This window comes from Hyperolius riggenbachi, chromosome 6, assembly GCF_040937935.1.
Source record: "Hyperolius riggenbachi isolate aHypRig1 chromosome 6, aHypRig1.pri, whole genome shotgun sequence".
NCBI lineage: Eukaryota > Metazoa > Chordata > Amphibia > Anura > Hyperoliidae > Hyperolius > Hyperolius riggenbachi.
In genome coordinates, this window is record NC_090651.1 from 207,740,628 (window position 1) to 207,768,436 (window position 27,809).

The following is a 27,809-nucleotide window of genomic DNA, read 5'->3' on the forward strand; positions in this document are numbered from 1 at the left end:
CTGGCTGTCACTTCTCCCTTGCCCTTCATAGTTAGCTACAGGTGTCCCTTAGTTAGTATTAGGTAGCCAGAAGTACCCTCAACATTAACTACCTAAAGGTGCCCCCAAGTATTAGGTATAGAGAAAAACCTCAGTATTAAGTAGCTAAAGATGAAGAGAGATCTTGTCAGTGGAATGCCAAGAGCAGGGTGAGTAACCTCCCATTTACACTCCACTCTGGACTCTGCATAGTTAAGGAAGGAGGCACTTGTGGAAGGGAGTGAGCTGCCTTTCCATCATCAGGTGCCTATAGGCACATGCCTACAGTGCCTTATGGTAAATCTATACCTGGCTCTAGGGGTGTTGAGGTTTTTCTTATCTTTGGCATATACAATCTTAAAAATCCTAACTTAATTGGTTGCTCATAAAAAAACTGCCCCTAAGCTATGGTAGGATTTTGATTGTTTGTCCACAAAGTATGTATATGTACAGAAGCTACAGAAAGCTACAGAAGATGTCAGTGTTCCGTACATATGCAACAACAATCTCTGTAATATTCCGGCATACCTAATTAATATTGCAACACTATTTTACATTGGCATCAGATTCTAAAAATGACAGTCAATGATTTCTAAGTCTTTTTTTAGCCAGTGCTGAGGGCAAAACCCACATAGACAATTAGTCAAGACCAAAACACAAGGGCCTCTGGCTCTGGGTCTTCCCAGCAAGCCTGAAAAAAAATCAGTGTCTCTAATTGGTGTTACCGGTACTAAACATGATAATTTCCTTATGTTTGCAGATACACATTAATAAGCCGCAGCAGGATGAGAAGTCTCTTGTTTGAGCTGTGGTGCCTACACTAATGTGCTATAGCATTGCCATTTATCTCCATGTTGTTAAGAAGCAATGCAGTCACTTGCTGCAGGATCCAAAACATAAAAAACAAAAATGATAAATGTCTTAATATACATATAACTAGTGCTGAAGGCAACACCCACATAGGCAACTACAACTCATACTAAACTAATCTCCTAGCCAACTAGTGGACACAACCTAATGATAGTTCACCAAAGAAAGCAGTTTAGCAAAAGAGAAAGGAATGTCACAGCTTATTACTCGGCCTGAGTCTTACTCCAGTTGTGCACCGGTTATAACTTTAAAGAATACTTGAGGTGGCACATGACATGATGAGATAGACTTGTGTATGTACAGTGCTGAGCATACAAATAACTAGGCTGTGTCCCTTATTTTCTTATTTTGCCTGAAAGAAAGTGGGGAAAAATTTGGACTATAACATAACACTTACCAATAAGGAATCACAGCCATAAAACAATTTCCTGACAGAGAATTACTTCTGAGAGCAGGTGATAGATAAAAAAGGACAATAGTTTGTGTATTTTAGCTTATGGGACACCGAAAGACTGTGTCAGCATATCAGACAATACGACATTAAACATTATTTTCTTAGCTGACACATAGAAAACAAAACTGCAGGTTTCTAAAAAAAAAAAAAAGTCATTTTTAGGAGTAGGAGAATAGATACAATGATTTATATCAGTTTATTTTCACCTTGGGTTTCCTTTATGGATGAGAGAAAAGCAGCTTGATTTGTAGCTGCAGGCGTTTTTCTCGAATGTAAGGGCTATGGAGATGTGGAATAGCCGGGGTAGTGCAATATATAGTATTATTAAGAGATTAAAAGGTTTCCTAAAAGAACAAAATATAAATGATTAACTACATTTTGACTGTTCACCACTAAAGAGTTGAATGTTACACCAATAATTTTATCTGACTGCCACTGTTTAAATGTCACATCCTACCAGAGTAGTGTTGCTGTCCCTGCACATCCCATTATGACTGCAGTGTACCCATTTTGTAAAGGCTACTTCCAGCAGGATAATGCACCATGTCACACAGCTCACATCAGGCCTGATGCACGAAAGTGTGGTAATATTGTTGTGCACAGATATCTCACAGCAATATTACCTTTGCTACCGGTACTGTGTATTGCAAATTACACTATTAGCGCAAACCATGGTACTCAACTAGCATGACTGTTGACAGAACAGAACCCCAGTCTTCAGAGAGGCTTGAAATATGTGATTTTGCTAATGTATCTATTATATTTTAAACATTTTATGTCATCAAAATGTTTCCACTCTAATGACACATTAGTTGCAGCAGGCACTGTAGCAAGGGCCAGGAAAAGGCTGCAGGCGGCAGAGTAAACACTGTTTGTTGCCTCCACAGGCAGAGGGAAAATGGCCGTCGGGATAGTGTCTTTTATAAGGAGGGGTGTGGCCCAGGTGGTGATCCTGTCTGGCAATCCTGTCTCATGTAAGTTCAGGGTGAAGGCTCCATGGGAAAGAATAGGGAAGTCGTGGACAGCCCGTGTAGTTTGCATTAGACGCAAACATTGTTCGCCCGGCAAAACAGTTCTGCCATCACTAGCAATGTTTACTAATTGACTACCTTTATCATTTCTTTTTTATTTATTTACGGACCAACATCTTCCCTAGCAGGGGCGTAACTAAGCCCCACCGGGCCCCCCTGCAGAATTTCAGAGCGCCCCCCCCCGGGGCCCGCTCGTGGCCGGTTTTTGGGTGCTGGAGGGGTGGCAGCATGAGGGGAAAGCCTTGCCCACAGTCGGCGGGGAGAGGGGAAGTTCACCCCTCTCCCTCACCTCGGGGCTCTCCCCTCCAGCTAGTGAACCTGTGTGGGCAGCGAGCAGCAGCGGCGGCAGGATACATACCTTCTTCCTTGCGTTCCATCGCCGCCTTCTCGCTCTAGCAGCTGACGTCACTTCCGGAAGCGGAAGTGACGTCTGCCGCTAGAGCGAGAAGGCGGCGATGGAACGCAAGGAAGAAGGTATGTATCCTGCCGCCGCTGCTGCTCGCTGCCCACACAGGTTCACTAGCTGGAGGGGAGCGCAGAGGGGAGAGCCCCGAGGTGAGGGAGAGGGGGGAACTTCCCCTCTCCCCGCCGACTGTGGGCAAGGCTTTCCCCTCATGCTGCCACCCCTCCAGCCCCCAAAAAACGGCCCCGAGCGGGCGCAGGCGCTGCAGGGCCTATTGTTACGCCCCTGTTCCCTGGAGCTGTACATACATAGTTCAAAAACATACAATAATTAGGATCACTGTTACGGTCTTGTTTGCTGTTCTGAAAAAAATGTTGGCAGAGATTGAACAGCTGCCTTTTTGAGTCTTTCCACTTGAGCATATTTTGTAGTACTTGCTTCATGATCTATGGCTTACCCTGCTCCTGCACAACTCCCGGCGGTGTTAATTACTATTCCCCCTCCAGGTCGCCGTGGATGGTAGGGAATGATGTAATTCAGCTTCCAGCTATTGCTGGCTGCCGAATTACAGTGTTTTAAAAGTAATTTGAGCTCCGTCTTTCAGCAGCGCTCAAGTTACTCACTGAGCCCCCCCCCCCTATAGCTGTAATTCCTATTACAGTCTATGGTGGCGTCGTCCGCACCCAAATATCCTGCACTGTTTTAATAGCGCTTGTATCTATGGGGTAGCAAGCATGGCATGTGCCCTGGGCACCTCTTTCTTCAAACCACTTGTGGTTGCAGTGTTACTGTGTCCCTGCCTGATCTCTCTCTCTCACCCTGCTCCCAATGCCAAGGCAGAGAACACAAGAGTGTGCTAGGACCTCTCATTCCTCCCAGCATCATGTGACTGGGGGTGGGCAGAGATTAGAGCTGGTCCAACCAGGTGGGAGACTGAACTGCTGGGCATGCACCACACAAGTGAGTACTACTGTTTCTCTACACTCTCCCTGACTGCTCTGTACAGGAGAACTCTGCAGCTCGGGTACTGTGCATAGTGACAGGCAGAACACACACACACTGCTGGATGTACTGCAGCCTCCTGTGTGCCTCTGCCTGAATGTTTCACCCTGTGTTTTGCCCTTATCTCAAGGCCACTGGATGGGAGGCACACCTGTCTGCTACAGGACAGAAACATCTCCCCTTTCCTTCCCAGCTGACTGTTCAAAGTCAGAAGCAGCCGGTCTGGGGGTATGGTGTGCAAAGTGATGAGGGGGGAAGAAGGGGTTGTCTAGGAGTAGGTATGGTGAGAAATTCTGATTTCCGTCATTGCAGATTACCAACTCCACAGATTTTCGATCGTTTTCTGATTTCCGAGTAGTATTTTTCGCATTCTCTGATTGGCCAAGTACTGTACTTCCAAGCTGACTCTACATTATCTGATTGGTTCAATGCTTCCAAGTTATGTGATTGGGCTAAATTTACCGAGTTATGGTAATGCAGTATTGTCACAGAAATCTGATTTCCGAGTTCCGTTTTCTGATTTACGAGTAATGGTTTTTTTGGTCACTTTTGGCATTCTCTGATAGGCCAAATACTTCCAAGTTGACTCTGCATTATCTGATTGGTCCATTGCTTCCGGGGACTATGATTGGGCTAAAATTACCAAGTTTTGGTCATGCAATATTTCTGCAGAAACCTGATTTCTGAGTTCCGCTTTCCAATTTCTGATCCGATTGGAAATGTGAAAATTTCCATTCTGTCAAATTCAAATGAGTCAAGGAGCGAGAAGCTGCCAGGACTAAATTTATTTCTCTCTCTCTCTCTCTCTCTCCCCCCCTCTCTCTCTTTCATCCTTCTTCCTCACTCTCTTCCCCATCCCTCTAATTCCTACTTCTCCCTCACTCTATCCCCCATCTTCACCCCTGTCTTTTCCCTCACTCTTTCCCTCATCTTTCTTCCTTATCCTCCCTCCTCATCTTTGGTTATGTTTCACTTCAACTTTAAAACACTCAATTAAGAGTTAAAATCCAAAACTCTTATATATAGCATGCCACTCTGGCCACTCTATGCCCAACCCCCCCCCCCCCCTCCCCACAACACACACACACACACACACACACACACACACACACACACACACACACACACACACACAAACCTTTCCCAAAGTTACAGTGCTTGCCATAGGTGCTATCTTCCCTAGATACACAACTGCAGTCCACCATGGATAATGCCCACAAACAGCTGTGTGAATGTCTTAAAACACATCATGTGTGATATACAATTGCTGCTATTCCTTCTGAAAATGTTCTCAATTGTCATGCTTATTTTCTGGCAGGAAAATCAAAGGAAAATCAGTATACCTGATCGGCAGGTGAATTTCCTGTGAGTTTGCCATAGGATCAGAACAACTGCCAGGAAATTAGCATTTTTGAAAAGAAGGTCAGCATTGGCAGGCACCATATTTATTTCATGACAGACAGGTGCATATTAGTATTTCCAAAAGCTTGGTAGCATCAGCAGTTTTTATATCACTGACAAGCGTATTTCATTCAGGCCAGCTGGACAAGTCAACCTTTTTCTGTGTTACTGAATTGTAATGCAAAGAATCACACCTGAAGCCTCTTTTCTCCATCTGGGGAGTCATTAAATGGTGGGAGACGTGCCCATCCTCAGCCTAGTCTGCGGCATACCGTGTTCGCTTATCTCATTATCATAATTAATCTCCCCACTCAAATACACTCTGATTTTAATGCAAAACAACTCCAGGCCTAATAAATATTCTGTAATAGATTCAGCAACTTTATTCTAATTAAATAAATTCTATCTTCACGTGAAGGAAACCCACAACTCTGCAAATGCAGCTACAGTGCAGAATCTAATTAAATGAGTCTTCGCCTTAATCCCTGATAAACCAAATATTATATAATAAACATCCCCTCGCATTCGTCTAACCTCTGCTGTATTCAGCAGTCACATTTCCCATAAGTTGTGTGCAACAATGTAGATTTTCCAAATAAATCCACACAGCACTGACATTAGGTGCAGTAATGACGGCAGGCGCATTAGACAACGCAAATACAAGATACCAAGTCAAATTAACTGTGTTCACGTCAGACATGCCACAGGGAGAGAGTTTTGTGCTGCACAAGAAATGATGACAGCTGAATTAAACTTAATTAAAGGGAAGGTTCAAGCAAAATAAAAAAATGAGTTTCACTTACCTGGGGCTTCTACCAGCCCCATGCAGCCATCCTGTGCCCTCGTAGTCACTCACTGCTGCTCCAGTCCCCCGCTGGCAGCTTGCCGACCTCGGAGGTCGGCGGGACGCATTGCATACATTTTTACGCATTCCCGCTAGTGCAGGAACATTAACACATACATTTTTACGCATTACTGGTTCAATGCGTAAAAATTTACGTATTAAACCAGTAACGCGTAAAAATGTATGCGTTAATGTTCCTGCACTAGCGGGAATGCATAAACGCATAAAAACGTATGCATTGCGTCCTGCCGACCTCCGAGGTCGGCAAGCTGCCAGCGGGGGACTGGAGCAGTAGTGAGAGACTACGAGGGCACAGGATGGCTGCATGGGGCTGGTAAAAGCCCCAGGTAAGTGAAACTCATTTTTTTATTTTGCTTGAACCTTCCCTTTAATACGACAGGTGAATAAGGCTGGGATTTATGTCCAGTGAGGTAAAGGAAATGGTGAGTATGTTTTATAAGAAAATTAAAGTATTTACTCCGTTACGATGCTCCATTGAAAATAAAAACAATTATCAATTTATTTTGATAAGATAAATGTGAATATCCTCCATAATGGAAATCATCCAGATATTTTAATTTTCACAACCAATAGGTATGTTCTAAGTAAGAGCCCCAGGTTTGTCAGACTGGTCCAACAGTAAAATAATTACAGCGTACAGCAGACTGACTCACGCAGGATCAATAAATTCCTACCTTACTCTTTCCCCATGAAGTTAATGAAAAAGGTAGTCTGTCTCACAGACTTCACTAGATTATACAAAGAGCCTTCCGGCATGTAGGTAGTTGTACAGTATATTCTTTAATACAACAAATTGAGTTATCACTGTACTCTGTACAATGTTATTCTTTGTTGTCTTTGTAAAACAAATCTTTCTTTATGGCACTAACTGCAAATTAATTTATGTAAAACCTCATATAATAAAGCTACAACATCAATAAACCAATTCGTAAGTTAGTGTTATCAAAAAGGACCTTCCCATTTCAGGTAAGGCTTTCCAAACACAATACTAAAATAATTTTTCCTTGCAGCCGTGCCACCTTTACACTATTTGGGTACCACATGCCGAAAAATTATTTTTCATTTTGTGCAGTGAATGTTTCATTTTTAAGTTCATGTTTTATAAGGTATATTTCTGTTTCATGGTGTTGGGCTGATTCTGTACAGCCATTTCCAGTTGCAAATTTCTCTCACCAACATTTGGGAAGTACCGTATTTCTGCTTGGTCTCAGACAGAGAGTAACATAATGAGGTACGCTTGCTATAAGAGAAGTTTACTATAAAATTTGCCATTGATTTATTAAGCCTGCAAGTAATTAAATGCGCTCTATTATAATTTGACAGATGAAACGTGTAGTCTTAATCAAGCATTGAAAGATTTTAAAGTAAACCCCAAAATATATATAAAGCTGCATAATAACTTGTTTTTAACTCATTTGGAAAAAAAACTGGTTATATCAAGGTCTAAGACCATATTTAGGCCCGGATACGTTCAGGACAGTCTGGCTTGGGGAGAGGGAAGCATCCCCATAGTGTACCAGTTTTCACATGCTTTCCAGACTAGTTTACTGTTCCTAAAATGTGCCTTATGCCTAATACACACAGTACGATTTTCCATGCGATAGATGGATCCGATAGATAAAATCTGTCATGTCCGATATTGCTTAATTTCTCAAAGCGGTGAATGGAAAAAGATAAGAAAAACAAATGAATATAAGAGAATTGAGTGCGGAATCGTGTGGGAAAAACGATCGGGTCACAAAATCGCATGAAAAATCTTACCGTGTGTACCCAGCATTAGATTTCCAGTTCTCCTCAGTGTGTATCGTATTTTTTTTGTAGTTCCTTGTGTAGTGTGCCTACCACTTCGTACCATTCTACTTTTGAAGGAGTGCGTTGCTCTATCTCTTTTTTCCATACCCTGGGCGTCCCAGGCGCCTGCAGCTTGCTCCGCCCTTCATTTACACCTTCCCAGTGAAGTTCCCCATCACCTCGTCATCAGGAGCACTTTAAGTCACTTCTTTCTACAAAGGGACACCATCCCTTGACACCTTTACATGGGATGGTGGAAGGAGTGCCCAGTCTTTGGGGGTCTGTGTCCTTATTTGGACGGTGTTGTGTGGGACAGGAGGTATATCGATGACCTGTTGCTAATCTGGGAGGGGAGCACCTCGGATGTTGTCCACCTGATGGAAAACTTTAACAATAACAATCTTAACCTTCAATTTACACATATATTTGATAGTGTTTCAATCAGTTACATATTCAGTTGAATATAAGAAGGTCACAGAAATACTTAGTAGGTATCACTCTGTTCTGGAGGCGGATACAAGACTTCACCCAATAGTCAAATCAGGAGTCAGGTTTATTAGCAAATGTGCTCCTACTTTGGGCCAACTTATGTCCCCTAGCCTTTTCGGGTCTAAGCCACGACCAGGTACGTGGTTGTCTGTTACGGGCTCTTACAAATGTGCCTTGCCCACTTGCAGATACTGTCATGTACACTGTAATCTAGGTTCACTGTCTCCGTCTTTAGTAGTAAAAAATTCCTGTGAAACAGTTTATTCATTGTGACACCAAATTTGTTGTTTATTTGATCATGTGCAGCATGAGTTCACGTCAATACGTGGGCTGCACTACTAGACAACTGAGACAGCGAATGGGTTCGGGTTGGTTGACAACTAATCTCTCCATTGTTGCCAAACATTTCAGGGACGTTCATGGACATGATATGAATGGATTTGCCTTTTAAGGTTTGGAGAGAATTGTCCTCTCTAGACGAGGGGGAGACCTATAGAGGAGAATGCTTAGGAGGGAGGCCATGTGGATTTTACACCTGCTTACCCGGATCCCGTATGGCTTGAATGCCTGGTGGAACCTGACTTTGACTACCTGCTAGCTGGATGTCCATCATGTCCTTTCTCCCTATATAGTCATTCTGAAGGTCTTCATATATCTTTTTCATTAGTATTATGTTTCTTCTCCCCATTTGTGCAGTTCTTGTAGGCCACATGTGTCCATCTATTTTATTGCACTTTTTTTTCTTATTCGTTGTATAGTCACCTTTTGCATAATAATTTTGGTCTTACATGTGTAGGATAAGCCCTGGGTTTGACATTCACATGTTATTTCAGACCTGCTACCTTTTTCCTGGATTTTTCCAGAGCCCTGCCTCCTCTGGGGGTTGCAAGGGGCGGAGCCTGTAATCCATAGCCTAGTTGAGTGCTTTTAGTACCATTTGAAACCAACTATGATTAAGGACTAGTTTTGTCCGAAACATGTCAGCGATGTTGATGTAGCGGTGTCTGATGTTTTGGAGTTTTATTTGGATACTTCCACTAATAAAGAAGCTTAATGGACAGGTGCAGACCTTTCTTCATTTTTCATTAGAATCTCAATATAGTAAACCTTTGGCTATAGTAAACTCTTTGCCCAGGTCCCAGCACATGGGTCTATATTCTTATACAATATATGACAAATTCTGATACAGTAATCTTTTGGTATAGTAAACTACTTGGCCATGTCCCGTGAAGTTTACTATAAAGAGATTTTACTGTAGTATTGTGAAGGTTAGCCACTGTCAGTAGTAGGGCGGCGGTATCTGCGTCTCAGCCGGCGGTTTCCACCACACAGTCATGTTCCTACTTGCTGCCTCAGGGCAGCAGGGATACCGTCGCCGCGGCTGCCGGCATGGCGGCGGTTCCCGCGACACCAGCCGGCAGTTGCTCTTTCTCATGTTAACACAGACTCTGGCCAGAGCCTCTCTGACAATCAGAGGCTGAGGCTTACGCAGGCCATGCGACAGGACCTTTATGCAAGTAGAAGGGCTGTCAGCTGACCAGGCCGGTCAGCTGACTCCATTCACCCTTCTGATTGGCTGAGTGACTGGGGCGGAGCTTGGGAGTGCTCCCAGTGTATATAGGACCTGTATGCCAGTCATTCCCTGTCTGCTGTTGCAAATACTATATGTGCTAGCTCTCATACCTTATTTATTTATTTTATTTATTTATTTGTTGTATTTATAAAGCGCCAACATATTACGCAGCGCTGGACATTAATTTAGGTTACAGACAATATTTAGGGGTGACAAACAGCAATATGACAATACAGGAATACAAGAAAACCAGATCACACAGCACAGTATGAGTACAAGGTAATGCTTAGTCAGTCACTGGATGGGAGCATGGAGTTAGGCAAGTTAGGTTCACTCAAATGCATAGCATGGGTGCACAGTAATGGAGGTGCATGATCAGGTAGGACACAAAAGGAGTGAGGACCCTGCCCAAAGGCTTACAATCTAGAGGGAGAGGTAGGGACACGAGAGGTAGGGGACCAGAGTTCGGCTGTGGGTTTAGAGCAATTGTGAGGGGTGGTAGGCAAGAGTGAAAAGGTGAGTTTTGAGGGCCTTCTTGAAGGTGTTGAAGGAGGGGGCTGCCCTAATGGGTGGAGGTAGGGAGTTCCATAGTGTCGGAGCGGCTCTTGAGAAGTCTTGGAGGCGTGCATGGGACTGGGTGATGCGGGGGACGGTCAGGCGAAGTTCATTGGAGGAGCGGAGTGAGCGGCTTGGTGTGTATCTCTGAGTAAGATCAGAAATGTAGGTTGGACAGGTTTTGTGGATGGATTTGTAGGTCAGACACAATATCTTGAATCTGATTCTGGACTGGATAGGAAGCCAGTGGAGGGATTCACGGAGGCGAGCCGCCCTGGTGGAGCGATGGGAGGAGTGGATAATTCTGGCAGCCGCATTCATGATGGACTGCAGTGGGGCTATTCGGGTCTTAGGGAGTCCAGACAGAAGGGCATTGCAGTAGTCGAGGCGGGAAATTATGAGGGCATGGATGAGGAGTTTGGTGGTGGCAGGGGTCAGGAAAGGGCGAATCTTACAGATGTTACGAAGGTGGAAGTTGCAGGACTTTGTGAGGTTTTGGATGTGGGGAGTGAAGGAGAGTGCGGAGTCCTGGGTGACACCTAGACAGCGGGCTTGAGAGGTAGGGTGAATAGTAGTGTGGTTAACAGTGACTTGCACATCTGGGAGGTCCAGGGATGACCGGGGTGGGAAGATCATAAATTCCGTTTTGTCTAGATTTAGTTTTAGGAACCTAGCGGACATCCAGGAGGAGATGGCAGATAGGCAGGAGGAGACCTTGTCCATGGTAGTGGTGGATATGTCAGGGGTGTGGAGATAGATTTGGGTGTCATCTGCATACAGATGATAGTTAAAACCCATGGAGGAGATAACCTTGCCAATGGAGGATGTGTATAGGGAGAACAGTAGGGGGCCAAGGACCGAGCCTTGGGGGACTCCCACTGAGAGGTGGTTGGGGGTGGACGAGGACTCATTGAAGGAGGTCGTGAAGGAGCGGTTGGAGAGGTAGGATGAAAGCCAGGTCAGGGCGAGATCGTGAATGCCCATGGATTGGAGGGACTGGAGGAGTAGGGGATGATCTACTGTATCAAAAGCTGCTGAAAGGTCAAGGAGGAGGAGAATGGTGCATTTACCTTCAGCTTTAGCTAAGGCAAGGTCATTGACCACTTTGGTGAGAGCCGTTTCGGTTGAGTGGGCAGGCCGAAATCCAGATTGCAGTGGGTCTAGTAGTGAGTTGGCATTGAGGTACTGGGTCAGGCGTTTGTGAACCAGACGCTCAAGGAGTTTTGAGGCGAAGGGGAGGAGGGAGATCGGGCGGTAGTTGGAGGGTAGCGAGGGGTCGAGGGAGGGTTTCTTGAGCAGAGGCAGTACAGTGGCCTGCTTGAAGTCTGAGGGGAAGGTGCCTGTGGATAGGGAGAGGTTAAACATGGTAGTGAGGACTGGGGCCAGATCCGTGAAGTGAGGCTGAAGTAGATCAGAAGGGATAGGGTCAAGGGGGGAGGTAGTGGTATGGGAAGTCTGCAGTAGGTGGTTGACCTCCTCAGTGGTAGTAGGAGTGAAGGAGGTGAGGGGAGGATAGGGTGGAGAAGGAGTAGGTTGTGAGCAGGTGGGAGGTGAAGATTGAAGATTGGATATTTCCTGACTGATGGAGACTATTTTGTTGGTGAAGTGGGTGGCTAAATCTGTGGCAGAGAGGGAGGAAACAGAAGGTGGGGGGGGTGGGTTTAAGAAGGGAGTTGAAGGTGCTAAAAAGACGCCGGGGATTGGAAGCTTGTGCTCCGATGAGCTTGGTAAAGTATTCCTGCTTCGCATGAGCAAGGGCAGTGTGGAACTGCTGCAGGTTAGTCTTGTACTGTAGGAAATCCTGGTTTAGTCGAGTTTTCCGCCATTTTCGTTCAGTGGCGCGTGTTTCCCTCTGGAGGTTGCGAGTATGGGTAGTGCGCCAGGGCTGGGGGTTAGGGGGTCGGTTGCGGCGGAATATTGGTGGAGCAGCTTTCTCTAGGGCTGATGAGAGAATTTGGTGATACTGAGCTGCAGCAAGATTAGGACAGGTTAGGGTGGGGAGAGTGGAGGATAGGCCATGGAGGGAGTCAGCAAGGACGCCAGGGTTGAGCTTGCGTAGGTCTCGCTGCCATCGACCAGGTGGGTGGGCGGGTAGTTTGGAGGTGCCTTCCGTGAGGAGGTTGAAGGCGAGAAGGTAATGGTCTGAGGGTGGAAATGGTGCGATGTCGAGGTCTGCAATGGTGGTGGATTTAGTGAATATAAGGTCGAGAGTGTGACGTGCAGTGTGAGTGGGGGCGTTGGTGTGTTGTACTAGGCCATGTGAGTTGGCTATGGTGAGTAGCCGGGTCGCAACAGAGTTCTTGGGTTCATTGATGGGTATATTGAAATCCCCGAGGAAGATGGTGGGGAGGTCAGAGGAGAGGATGTGTGGGAGCCAGGAGGCAAGGTTGTCGAGAAATTGTCGTGTGGAGCCCGGAGGGCGGTTTAAGACTGCAACAATGGCTGGGAGGGGATTGTAAAGGCGGATAGTGTGGGCCTCAAATGATGTGAATTGTAGGGAGGAAGGTGGAGTGAGGACACGGAATGTGCAGGATGGGGAGAGGAGCAGACCCACCCCTCCCCCGGTCCTGTTGTCTGGTCTGGGGGTGTGACTGAGGTGAAGCCCCCCGTATGAGAGGGCAGCCTCTGCGGCAGAGTCAGAAGGGGTGAGCCATGTCTCAGTGAGTGTGAGGATGGTGAGGGATTTGGAGAGGAAGAGGTTGTGGACCTCTGTAAGTTTATTGCGGACGGATCTGGCATTCCAGAGACCGCAGGGTAGGGGGAGCATGTGCTTGTGAGTGGGATGGATGGAAATGAGGTTGGGGCGAGGATGGGTGTTGAAGTTGTTTGTGGACAGAGAGCTGTGAAGCGGGTCAGCAGGGGATGCTTGTCTGGCAGCAGGCTGTGGCCCAGGGTTAGGCGATATATCACCAGCAGCAAGTAAGAGTAGGAGGGAGAGAGTAAGCAAATGTGAATGGGATTTAAATGTTTGTGAGGTTTTTGAGCTGCTGGAGGGAGAGAGAGATTTCAGGAGAGCTAACAGTTCATGAGAAGCTGAGTAGGGTGAGCAAAGCAGAGCAGATGAAATGAATATGGAGTGAGGTACACTGGGAGGATGCATATTGCAATGCAACTTGTAGATGTTTGCAGACAGGCAGAACATAAGAAAAAGTGCAGTAAACATGGTAAGTGTCAATGATTATCAGCAGGAAATTTCCAACTCCTAAACAGTTTATATGAGTATGCAGTTAGTGCAAGCAAACCTGTGTACATAAAGAGTCTACTTGGTAGTGCAACATATGTCCAGCAGTGGCATTTTGAGCAACAGCATTGGAGGCAGTTGTGGATGCAGAGTAGTAGTTAGTTAGATCCTTAGTTAGATCCGACAGTGTGCCAGAACCGTCTGGAGCTGGGAATCCACACTGAGTCAGATTCTTGATAGCTTAAAGTACTAATTGCATTGTTTATCTGTTATGACCTCTTGCTTGCCTGACTACGCTCTAGTCTTCTGATTCTGTACCTTGCCTTGCTGATCTTGTTGCCGAACTATTGCCTGTTGCATTTCACATTGATCCTGTCTCTCGATTCTGTACTGTCTCTGTCTGTGAGTTGCCGAACCTGCCTGTCTGACTACGCTACCCTCACCTCTAGGTTTCTAGCCTGAGGGGTTCTAGTATTCCCGCTCCTCGGAAATACTGTGCTGCATTAAGGTCTGAATCACCCATTCCCATCTAGGGGTGTTCAGCCTTAAACTGAGGTCTCCTAGTCTTGGTGACTCTTGGTAGCAGTATTTTTGATCACCTCATTTCCACCTGGTGATCTCACTACTTGGCAGATTAGGATCTTATTGTCTACTGATCCTTGGCTGCAGTAGTGCCTGTGGCTCATTTTTCTTGCTGGGACTCCTGCTCCTCAGGAGATCCTAATCTGTTCTACGTGTGTTCATTGTTACTGTTGCACCAAGCACTCACACATTAGGTGTCCAGAGGTTAGTTCATACTCACATTATTGATGATTCTGCAGATCATCCATAATCGGGTATATCTGTATTTTTGGCGATTCTGCAGATCGCCAATAATCAGATTCTCTCTGTGAGCTGACACCATTTGTTACAGAACAGCAGACCAAACAAAATGGAATTACTGCACAGCCCACTGGAGGTCTTGACCACTGCTGTTAACACTCTTACCAGAGTGGTCAATACACAGCAGACTCAGATCGCTCAAATGTCTGAATCAGTCATGGTACTCCAGAATGCTGTAAAAGCAGTACAATCCCCTTCTGTCTCTGACCTTAAAGAGACTCCGTAACAAAAATTGCATCCTGTTTTTTATCATCCTACAAGTTCCAAAAGCTATTCTAATGTGCTCTGGCTTACTGCAGCACGTTCTACTATCACCATCTCTGTAATAAATCAACTTATCTCTCTCTTGTCAGACTTGTCAGCCTGTGTCTGGAAGGCTGCCAAGTTCTTCAGTGTTGTGGTTCTCTGATGCATCTCCCCCTCCAGGCCCCTCTCTGCACACTGCCTGTGTATTATTTAGATTAGGGCAGCTTCTCTCTTATCTTTTACAAGCTGGATAAATCCTCCTCAGAGCTGGCTGGGCTTTCACATACTGAGGAATTACATACAGGCAGAGCTGTCTGCACTCTGCAGGAAGAAACAGCCTGACACTTCAGTGGAAGATAGCTGCAGGGGGAAAGAAACACACAAATGATCTCTTGAGATTCGAAAGGAAGGGTGTATACAGCCTGCTTGTGTATGAATGTATTTTCTATGTGTGGACATATTGTACATCAACCTACTTCCTGTTTTGGTGGCCATTTTGTTTGTTTATAAACAAACTTTTTAAAACTGTTTTTAACCACTTTTAATGCGGCGAGGAGCGGCGAAATTGTGACAGAGGGTAATAGGAGATGTCCCCTAACGCATTGGTATGTTTACTTTTGTGCGATTTTAACAATACAGATTCTCTTTAAGATGGATATGCCTGCTAAATTTTCAGGACATACGTCCAATTTTCAGAATTTTAAGAATCGCGTTCTTGCGTACTTTGTAATGAGGCCCAATTTATCATGGTCCGAACACCAGAGAGTCACTTTAATTAAGACATTACTCTCTGGTGATTCTCAGACCTGGGCATACGGGTTGCCACCCGAGCATGAGGCTTTAAAGTCTGTACATGACTTCTTTGAAGCTATGGCCGTCTTGTACGACGACCCTGATAGGGCGGGTACAGCTGAAAGGAACATTAAGGAGCTCACCCAGGGTCATAACACGGCTGAAGCCTATGCCGCTAATTTCAGGAAATGGGCGGGGTCCACAAGATGGGGATCTTTTGCCCTTCTAGACCGATTTCTCTCTGGTCTTTCTGATCCTATTGCTGATTTAATGTTAGGACATCCAGATCCTAAAACTCTAGATGAAGCAATTTCCTTGGCTGTTAGAATGGATCGACGCTTACGAAGCGTAAACAGTCCTGGGGAAATAGGGGCATAAAATCAGGTTCTTGTATTTCCTCTCCGTCTAAGTCCCCTTCGGACGAGCCACTGCAGATTGGTCGTTCCAGAGTGACGCAGATCGAGGAAATGCGCAGGAAAGCTGAGGGGTTATGTTTTTATTGTGTTGAGGAAGGCCATGTGGTACATAAGTGTCCAAAGAAGTCGGGAAACGCTGCCGCCTAGGTGTAGTTAGAGGTAATACCCTGGGCGAGCCACTTTTACCTCTAAATAAAAATCGAGTCAATCTCCCGTGTTCCATTACTTGGAACAATCAGGTGTTCACGTCTGAAGCTTTTGTGGACTCTGGCTCTGAGGCCAACTTTATTGATTATGATTTTGTAAAGAGATTGGGTATTCCTGTACATTCTTTGGACCGACAATTCATGATCACGGCCATTGATGATTCTCCTCTGCAGAATAAACGTCCCTTGTCTCAGACACCGCCTCTAGTATTTACTGTGGGAGTTTTACATAAGGAAAGATTACAATTCTTTGTGTTACAGATGGCGACCTCTACTATCGCCTTGGGAATGCCATGGTTGCAGCAGCATTCCCCACAGATTGATTGGGCCTCCGGCCAGTTACTCAGCTGGTCGGAATATTGTCACACCCACTGTTTAGAGAAGGTTGCAATCTGCTCTACTAAAGTTCTAGTGGAGGGTGTACCATTACAATACTCAGAGTTTGCGGATGTGTTCTGCCCTAAGGCTCCTGATAAACTCCCGCCTCATCGGAGTTTCGACTGCCCCATTGACTTAAGATCAGGTTGCATGCCCCCTAGAGGCCATTTGTATAACTTATCGGCTCCTGAAAAGATTGCTATGCAGAAGTACATCAAAGAGAATTTGGCCAAAGGGTTCATCTGTCCCTCCCGATCACCAGCTGGAGCAGGGGTTTTTTTTGTACAGAAAAAGGATGGTGGCCTTAGGCCTTGTGTTGATTATCGTGGTTTGAATAAGATCACAGTGAAGAACCGTTATCGTCTGCCACTGATCTATTCACACAAATAACCAATGCCAGCATCTTTTCCAAGCTAGATTTACGGGGTGCATACAACCTGATATGTATTAGGGAAGGTGACGAGTGGAAAACGGCCTTCAACACACCGGATGGCCATTACGAGTATTTGGTCATGCCCTTTGGGTTGTGTAACGCTCCAGCCGTTTTCCAAGAGTTGATTAACGAGGTTTTTAGAGAGGTCTTGGGAAAATTCGTATTAGTTTATCTTGATGATATACTGATCTTTTCTCCTAACCTTTCTGAGCACAGGAAGCATGTACGTTATGTGTTGGGAAAACTAAGACAGAATTCTCTGTATGCTAAACTCGAGAAGTGCCTGTTTGAGGTTACGGAGGTCTCGTTCTTGGGTTATGTGATCTCGACCACAGGACTCTCTATGGATCGTCAGAAAGTGACTGCTGTGCTGGATTGGCCTCAACCAGTCGGGTTGAAGGCACTCCAGAGGTTCATTGGCTTCGCCAATTACTATGGAAGGTTTATAAAGGGCTTTTCTGCAGTAGTGTCACCACTTACCCGCATGACCAAGAAGGGTGCAGATTCTTATCACTGGTCTTCCGAGGCCCAAGAAGCCTTCATTCAGTTAAAGAAGTTGTTTTGCTCAGCACCCATCTTGAGACATGTGGACGTTACCCTTCCCTTCATAGTCGAAGTAGATGCTTCAGAAATTGGGGTAGGGGCTGTCTTGTCGCAACGCTCGGAGTCATTAGGCAAGGTTCACCCTTGTGCCTATTTCTCACACAGGTTTTCCCCTGCTGAGAGAAACTACGATGTGGGCAACTGCTGGCCATCAAACTTGCCTTCGAGGAGTGGCGACATTGGTTAGAGGGTGCAGAGCATACCATTACTGTGTACACGGATCACAAAAATTTGAAATACATTGAAGGAGCCAAGAGGCTTAGTTCACAGCAAGCCCGTTGGTCCTTATTTTTCTCGAGATTTAGGTTTGTCATCACTTACACCCCTGGTAGTAAGAATGTTAAGGCTGACACTCTCTCCAGATGCTTTGAACCGGAGACAGCCCAACCTACTCTTCCCGAGAACATCTTGCCACGCAAGGTTGTGGTTGCGGCCACGGAAACTTGGGAAGATTGGGCTGCCACATTGTCGGCCTATCAGCTTGATACCCCGGAGAGGAAGCCTGAGGGACTCCTCTTTGTGCCCATGCCCTTTCGGCTATGAATCCTGCAACTTTTCCATACCCATAAGAACGCTTGTCATCCTGGGGTCACTCGCACTCTGGATCTCCTCACCAGGTGTGTTTGGTGGCCTTCTTTAGCATCTGATTGCAAGGAGTTTGTCAGGGAGTGTGTTGTATGTGCCAGGAGCAAACCGTCTCGTCAGGGCCCTGCGGGTACTTTGCAGCCTCTCCCAGTTCCGAGTGAACCCTGGACTCATTTGTCCATTGATTTTGTTGAGGAGCTTCCCAAGTCCGAGGGCATGTCTGTCATTTGGGTGGTGGTGGATAGATTCAGCAAGATGGCCCACTTTGTCCCTCTTAAAGGGCTCCCCTCTGCTCAGGAATTGGCGGATCTCTTTGTACAACATATCTTCCGGCTGCATGGAATTCCGAATTTTCGGATAGAGGGGTCCAATTTGTGTCGAAGTTCTGGAGGGCTTTTTGCCATGGTATGGGTATGAAGCTGTCATTTTCATTGGGGTACCACACACAGACCAACGGGCAGACAGAAAGGGTTAATCAGGCTCTGGAACAGTTTCTCAGGTGATATGTGGCCGATGCTCAGTCTGATTGGGTTAAGTTCCTACCCTTTGCGGAGTTTGCACACAATAATTTGATGAACTCTTCCACTGGACTCTCTCCGTTTCAGGTGGTCTCTGGAAGGTCTCCCAAATTTTCCCCGTTGCCAGTTTGTTCTTCTCCCTTCCCTGCCCTGGAAGACTGGCAAAGAACACTGAAAGATCTTTGGGGACAAGTAAGGAAGAGCTTGGGAATAGCCTTCCAGACTCAGAAAAGACAGGCCGATAAGAGACGTTCTGCTGAGTGGCATTTTGCTCCAGGTGACAAGGTTTAGGTGTCTACCAAACACTTAGCACTTAGGCAACCATCTGCCAAATTGGGCCCTAGGTTCATAGGGCCTTACTCGGTAGCCAAAAAGATCAATGCCGTCTCTTATGTGATTGATCTCCCGGCCAGTATGAGATGTGGTAGGTCTTTTCACGTCTCATTGCTGAAGCCAGTAGTGTATGTGGATTCTTCTCCTCCTCCCCCGGTGATAGTAGAGGGCCAAACTGAATACGAGGTGGAGAACATTTTGGATTCTCGCCTCGTACAGAATTCTGTACAGTATCTGGTCCATTGGAAGGGGTATGGTGTGGAGGATAGGTCTTGGGTCTCAAAAGACCGCAAGCATGCTGAGAAATTGAGAAAGAGGTTTCATCAGTTACACCCTGAAAAACCAGGTAAGAAGTGTCCAGAGGCCACTCCTCAAGGGGGGGTACTGTGAAGGTTAGCAGAAATACCGCCGCCACTGTCAGTAGTAGGGCGGCGGTTTCTGCATCTCAGTCGGCGGTTTCCACCACACTGTCATGTTCCTACATGCTGCCTCAGGGCAGCAGGGATACCGTCGCCGCGGCTGCCGGCATGGCGGCGGTTCCCGCGACCCAGCCGGCAGTTGCTTTTTCACATGTTAACACAGACTCTGGCCAGAGCCTCTCTGACACTCAGAGGCTGAGGCTTACGCGCGCGGGGGCCAAGCGACAGGACCTTTATGCAAGTAGAAGGGCTGTCAGCTGACCAGGCCGGTCAGCTGACTCCATTCACCCTTCTGATTGGCTGAGTGACTGGGGCGGAGCTTGGGAGTGCTCCCAGTATATATAGGACCTGTATGCCAGTCATTCCCTGTCTGCTGTTGCGAATACTATATGTGCTAGCTCTCAGACCTTAGTTAGATCCGACAGTGTGCCAGAACCGGCTGGAGCTGGGAATCCACACTAGGTGTCCAGAGGTTAGTTCATACTCGCATTATTGATGATTCTGCAGATCATCCATAATCGGGGATATCTGTATTTTTGGCGATTCTGCAGATCGCCAACAATCAGATTCTCTCTGTGAGCTGACACCATTCATTACAAGTATACAGTGGGTTGCAAAAGTATTCGGCCCCCTTGCAGTTTTCCACATTTTGTCATATTACTGCCACAAACATGAATCAATTTTATTGGAATTCCACATGAAAGACCAATACAAAGTGGTGTACGCATGAGAAGTGGAACGAAAATCATACGTAATTCCAAACATATTTTACATATAAATAACTGCAAAGTGGTGTGTGCATAATTATTCGGCCCCCTTTGATCTGAGTGCAGTCAGTTGCCTATAGACATTGCCTGATGAGTGCTAATGACTAAATAGAGTGCACCTGTGTGTAATCTAATGTCAGTACAAATACAGCTGCTTTGTGAGGGCCTCAGAGGTTGTCTAAGAGAATATTGGGAGCAACAACACCGTGAAGTCCAAAGATCACACAAGACAGGTCCAAGACAGGTCAGGGATCAAGTTATTGAGAAAATTAAAGCAGGCTTAGGCTACACAAAGATTTCCAAAGCCTTGAACATCCCAAGGAGCACTGTTCAAGTGATCATTCAGAAATGGAAGGAGTATGGCACAACTGTAAACCTACCAAGAAAAGGCCATCCACCTAAACTTACAGGCCGAACAAGGAGAGCGCTGATCAGAAATGCAGTCAAGAGGCCCATGGTGACTCTGGACGAGCTGCAGAGATCTACAGCTCAAGTGAGAGACTCTGTCCATAGGACAACTATTAGTCATGCACTGTACAAAGTTGGCCTTTATGGAAGAGTGGCAAGAAGAAAGGCATTGTTAACAGAAAGCATAAGAAGTCCAGTTTGCAGTTTGCCACAAGCCATGTGGGGGACACAGCAATCATGTGGAAGAAGGTGCTCTGGTCAGATGAGACCAAAATGGAACTTTTTGGCCAAAATGCAAAACGCTATGTGTGGCAGAAAACTAACACTGCACATCACTCTGAACACACCATCCCCACTGTCAAATATGGTGGTGACAGCATCATGCTCGGGGGGTGCACCTCTTCAGCAGGGACAGGGAAGCTGGTCAGAGTTGATGGGAAGATGGATGGAGCCAAATACAGGGCAAACTAAGAAGAAAACCTCTTGGAGACTGCAAAAGACTTGAGACTGGGGCGGAGGTTCACCTTCCAGCAGGACAATGACCCTAAACATAAAGTCAGGGCAACAATGGAATGGTTTAAAACAAAAAATATGTATGTGTTAGAATGGCCCAGTCAAAGTCCAGATCTAAATCCAATCGAGAATCTGTGGCAAGATCTAAAAACTGCTGTTCACAAACGCTGTCCATCTAATCTGACTGAGCTGGAGCTGTTTGGCAAAGAAGAATGGGCAAGGATTTCATTCTCTAGATGTACAAAGCTGGTAGAGACATACCCTAAAAGACTGGCAGCTGTAATTGCAGCAAGAGGTGGTTCTACAAAGTATTGACTCAGTGGGCCGAATAATTACGCACACCCCACTTTGCAGTTATTTATTTGTAAAAAATATTTGGAATGATGTATGATTTTCGATCCACACCACTTTGTATTGGTCTTTCACGTGGAATTCCAATAAAATTGATGCATGTTTGTGGCAGTAATGTGACAAAATGTGGAAAACTTCAAGGGGGCTGAATACTTTTGCAACCCACTTTATATGTGTTAGAAGAACTGAATATTTGTATATAAATGCTTTTCCAAGATTCCTGTATGCTTATTAACTAAAAATAGTTAGGGAAGTTTGAATAAGTTAAAAAAATAATAATGAATCGAATTAGGATTATACAATAAAATAGAACATTCTGTTTTTCTCCATATCAATAATTATTTCCCATCACTCACAAACAAACAGCAGCTTATTTAAAGAGGATCTCCAGTAAAAATAATGTAATAAAAAAAGTGCTTCATTTTTACAATAATTTTATACAAATGATTTAGTTAGTGTTTGCCCATTGTAAAATCTGTCCTCCCCCTGATTTACATTGTGACATTTATCACATGGTGACATTTTTATTGCTTGCAGGTGATGTCAGTGGAAGGAGATGCTGCTTGCTTTTTTGTCAGTTGTAAACAGCTGTTATTTCCCACGATTCAACAAGGCTCCCACAGTGTGATGTCAGAACCATGGTCCTGAGATCACACTGTGGAAGGGGTTTCACCACAATATCAGCCATACAGAGCCCCCTGATGATCCGCTTGTGAAAAGGAAAATATTTCTCATGGGAATGGGGGTATCAGCTACTGATTGGGATAAAGTTAAATTCTTGGTTACGGTTTCTCTTTAACTCTGCTCCGCAGCTAGAGATAAACAGTCATATTCACTAAATGCCAGTAAAATGACCATGCACACAGAGCACATGCCAATTTTACCAGTATTTATACAATTAACATAGTGACTGTTGCACACATAGCACAACTTGTATTACATGTAACGATCGGTATAACACAGAGAGGATCTGATTATCGGTGATCTGCAGTATCACAGAGAATACAGATATATACCTGATTATTGATGATCTGCAGTATCACCGATAATCAGATATATCTCTAACCTCTGGACACCTGAGTAATATGAGTGTTTGGTGCAACAGTAATACTTTGAGGAGAGCACCCGTATAGAGGGTGCAAGGCAGTAGAGATACTGCCCAAAGAACAGGCTCCTTCCAAAAGCCTGAGGCTCCCCAAGGGGAGGAGTCAGGCTGAGAATGGGAAGGACCAGAGTGTGAGTGATACTAATGGTGGAGTGTCACTGACAGATCTGTGAACTTTCTCTAAACAGAGGAGATAGTTCTCGAGGTCGGACAAGCCATGTCGGCAACAGACAGACAGATTAGGTACAGAGGAAGGAGACAGACTCGGAATCCTAAGGCAAGCAAGGTTTGGCAACGGAGTAACAGATATAGCGAAGTACCAAATCAGAAATCAGAAGAGAGGTCAGGAAAGCAGAAGGTCATAACAAATAATCAACAATGTCTAGTCTGTAGGTGTGAGCTCCTTGATCATCAACACCCTGGAACTAGTCTGAAGTATAACAGGATGGTTAAACTAATTCCTAGACTTGGGTGTGAGCTCCGTAGTTATCAACACCCTGGAACTAGTCTAAATGATAACACAGATAATACACAGTATTCCTAGTCTTGGGTGTGAGCTCCGTAGTCATCAACACCCTGGAACTAGTCTGAATGATAACACAGATAATACACAGTATTCCTAGTCTTGGGTGTGAGCTCCGTAGTCATCAACACCCTGGAACTAGTCTAGAGAATAACACCGATACTAACAAACAGGTCTGAGTGCTACCACGTAGTGATCGCAACGGCAGACAACCAGAGAATCCAGCACCCAGTATATATAGCAAGGCACTCTCCAGCACCTCCCCTAAGTGCTGGACCAATAGGAAGTGGTGGAATTGTCAGCTGACCGGCTTGGTCAGCTGACTCCCTTCTGGCTGTCATAAAAGCTCTGCCTCTCAGCGCGCGCGTCCTTCTGAACCTGTGTGGACTATCAGTCCCAGCCACACCAGACATGTGTTGTAAAGCACTCGCCGCGCTGGACGCGGAATCCGCCGCACCGCTATCAAGGCATGCGGCGGTTTCTCCGCGTTCGGCCATACTACTGGATGTAGGCCTACGCGTGCAGACCGCCGCGTAGACGCGGAATCAGCCGCCTTGTTCTGAGTACACACAGCGGCTTTTCCGCATTTTCTCACAGTACCCCCCCCTGAGGAGTGGACTCCGGACAGCTCCTACCCGGTTTCTCAGGATGTAGGGCGTGGAACTCTTTCTTTAATTCATCCGCATGCATGCGGCAATCAGGTACCAATGTTCTTTCCTCAATACCATAACCCTTCCAGTGCACTAAATACTGTACTGAGTTCTGTACAATACGTGAGTCTAAAATCTTCTCCACTTCATACTCAGGTTGGTCATCCACCATCACAGGGGGAGGAGGAGTGGAACCTACATGCACTGCTGGCTTAAGCAGGGATACATGGAACGATCTTACACCACGCATACTGGCAGGAAGATCAATGGCATAGGTAACATTGTTGATTTTCCTGGTTACTGGGAAAGGGCCCACAAATCTGGGTCCTAACTTGGGCGAAGGCTGTTTTAACGTCAAATGACGAGTGGACACCCAGACCAAGTCTCCTGGCCGGAACTTCCACTCTATGGAACGTTTCTTGTCAGCTTGACCTTTCTGACTCTGAAAGGCCTTCTCTAGATTCTTTTTCACGATCCCCCAAATATTCTTAAATGACTTTTGCCAAGCCTCCAGGGCTGGAAACGGAGTGGAAGCTACTGGCAGTGGGGAGAACTTAGGCAACTTTCCAGTTACCACCTGAAATGGAGAGAATCCAGAGGAAGAGCTTTTTAAATTATTGTGTGCATATTCTGCAAACGGCAAGAACTTGACCCAATCATTTTGCGCATCCGCAACATAACACCTTAGAAACTGTTCCAGTGACTGATTAATGCTCTCGGTCTGACCATTGGTCTGTGGGTGGTAGCCCGACGAAAATGACAGTTCCATGCCCAATTGATGACAAAATGCCCTCCAAAATTTAGAAACAAATTGGACTTCCCGATCTGACACTATATTTTCCGGGATGCCATGTAGCCGGAAAATGTGCATGAGGAAAAGATCGGCCAACTCCTGGGCCGAGGAGAGTCCTTTCAGGGGCACGAAATGGGCCATTTTACTGAATCTGTCGACTACCACCCAAATGACTGACATGCCTTCAGACCTCGGAAGCTCACCCACAAAATCCATGGACAAGTGGGTCCATGGTTCACTTGGGGTGGGCAAAGGCTGCAATGTTCCCACAGGTGCCAGACGGGAGGGTTTGCTTTTTGCACACACTGCACATTCTCTCACATACTCCTTGCAGTCAGTTGCCAATGAAGGCCACCAAGCACACCTAGCAACAAGGTCCTGTGTTCTGGAGGCCCCAGGATGTCCAGCATTTTTGTGGGAGTGGAACATCTGCAATATCTGGAGACGAAACGGCAATGGTACAAACATGACCTCTTCAGGCTTTCCCTCAGGAACATCCTGCTGGAAGGGACTTAAAGTCTCCATCCAGTTCTTCCAGGTTTCTGTGGCTGCCAATACCACTTTCTGTGGGATAATAGTTTCTGGGTCTGAGGGCTGTGCTGTCTCTGGCTCAAAGCATCTGGATAAAGCATCTGCTTTAATGTTTTTACTACCCGGAGTATACGTAATTACAAATCTGAATCTCGAGAAAAACAGTGACCATCGAGCCTGACGGGGACTCAATCTCTTAGCCCCCTCAATGTATTCCAAACTTTTGTGATCAGTATAATCTGTAATCGTATGTTCTGCTTCTTCTAGCCAATGACGCCATTCTTCGATGGCCAATTTAATGGCTAGGAGCTCCCTTTTGTCTATATCGTAGTTTTTATCTGCTGGTGAAAACCTACGAGAAAAATAGGCACACGGGTGTAATCTTCCCTGCAACCCAGAACGCTGAGACAGCACAGCCCCCACCTCGACCTCTGAGACATCCACCTCTACGATGAAGGGATAGGATGTGTCGACGTGTCTCAAAATGGGTGCAGAACAAAACAGTTCTTTCAGAGTGGAGAAAGCAGCAAAAGCTTCGGGGAACCAGTGGTTGGTATCTGCCCCTTTCTTTGTGAGACTGGTGAGGGGTGCAATGACTGTGGAGTACCCCTTTATGAACCTTCTATAGTAATTTGCGAACCCTAAGAACCTCTGGAGGGCCTTCAATCCTACTGGCTGAGGCCACTCCAGGACAGCAGAGACTTTGGCAGGGTCCATAGAAAGGCCCGAGGTAGAAATTATGTACCCCAGAAAGGCGACAGATGTTACCTCAAAAATGCATTTCTCCAATTTAGCATAAAGCATGTTCTGTCTTAGCTTGTGCAGCACAAATCTGACATGAGCCCTGTGCTCTGAGAGGTTATCTGAGAAGATTAGTATATCATCCAGATATACCAGGACAAAGTTACCCAAAACCTCCCTGAACACCTCATTAATGAGTTCCTAAAAGACGGCCGGGGCATTACACAACCCGAAGGGCATCACCAGGTACTCGTAGTGCCCATCGGGGGTGTTAAAGGCCGTCTTCCACTCATCGCCCTCTCTGATCCGTACCAGGTTGTATGCACCCCGCAAATCCAATTTTGAGAAAATCTTAGCATTGGTGACCTGAGTAAATAAATCGTCTATCAAAGGCAATGGATAGCGATTTTTTACTGTGATTTTATTCAGGCCCTGGTAATCAATGCACGGCCGAAGGCCTCCGTCTTTTTTCTTAACAAAAAAGAAACCTGCACCAGCAGGCAACCGGGAAGGGCGAATGAACCCTTTAGCTAAGTTTTCATGGATGTATTCCTGCATGGCCAACTGTTCCGGCCCAGACAAATTGTAGAGATGACCTCTAGGGGGCATACAACCAGACCGGAGATCGATGGGGCAATCGAAAGGGTGATGTGGAGGAAGTTTATCGGCCGATTTTGGACAAAACACGTCTGAAAATTCAGAATACTGATCCGGCACTCCCTCCATGTGAATCTTGGTCTGGCCCAAAGTTACCTTCACTAAACAATGATGAAAGCAATGGGACGACCAGCTCGTTAGCTGACCAGTGGCCCAATTAATCTGAGGGGAGTGAAGTTGTAACCAAGGCATGCTAAGAATGATCGTGGAGGTTGTCATGTGTAACACAAAAAAATGCAAATTCTCCCTATGCAGCACCCCTATAGTGATTTCCACCTCTGGGGTCTGCGACAGAGGACTGTTACCCTGTAGAGGGGAATCATCCACTGCCGTAACTTGAACAGGTGGTTTTACCGGGGTGAGCGGAATACCCAATCTTTTTGCAAATTCATAATCCATAAAATTAGCCGCTGAGCCTGAGTCAATGAAGGCTTCAGTGACTTCAGATTTATCCTCCCATGAAATACTACAAGGAAGAAGCAAGCGTTCATCATCTAGGGGTAAAAATTGCGCGCCTAGGGTATTACCCCCAACTACTCCTAGGCAGTAGCATTTCCCGAATTTCTTAGGGCAATTCTGTACTCTATGACCGTGTGAACCGACTGTTCGCAACGGGCTTCATAGACTTATATGGCTGCCGAACGGCTGCCGACTTTAATGGTTAATAGCAAAGCCCCCTTATACAGTGGGATGTGAAAGTTTGGGCAACCTTGTTAATTGTCATGATTTTCCTGTACAAATCGTTGGTTGTTACGATAAAAAAATGTCAGTTAAATATATAGGAGACACACACAGTGATATTTGAGAAGTGAAATGAAGTTTATTGGATCTACAGAAAGTGTGCAATAATTGTTTAAATAAAATTAGGCAGGTGCATAAATTTAGGCACTGTTGTTATTTTATTGATTCCAAAACCTTTAGAACTAATTATTGGAACTCAAATTGGCTTGGTGACCCCTGACCTACATACCCAGGTGAGTCCAATTATGGAAAAGTGTATTTAAGGGGGTCGGTTTTAAGTTTCCCTCCTCTTCTAATTTTCTCTGAAGAGTAGCAACATGGGGGTCTCAAAACAACTCTCAAATGACCTGAAGACAAAGATTGCGAAGGTTTTGGCAACCTTGTTAATCGTTATGATTTCCTTGTATAAAGCGTTAGTTGTTATGATGAACAATGTTCTGGAATGGCCATCTCAGTTCCCAGACCTGATTATAATTGAAAATCTGTGGTGTGAGTTAAAGGGAGCTGTCCATGCTTGGAAGCCATCAAACCTGAATGAACTAGGGATGTTTTGTAAAGAGGAATGGTCCAAAATACCTCCAGTCA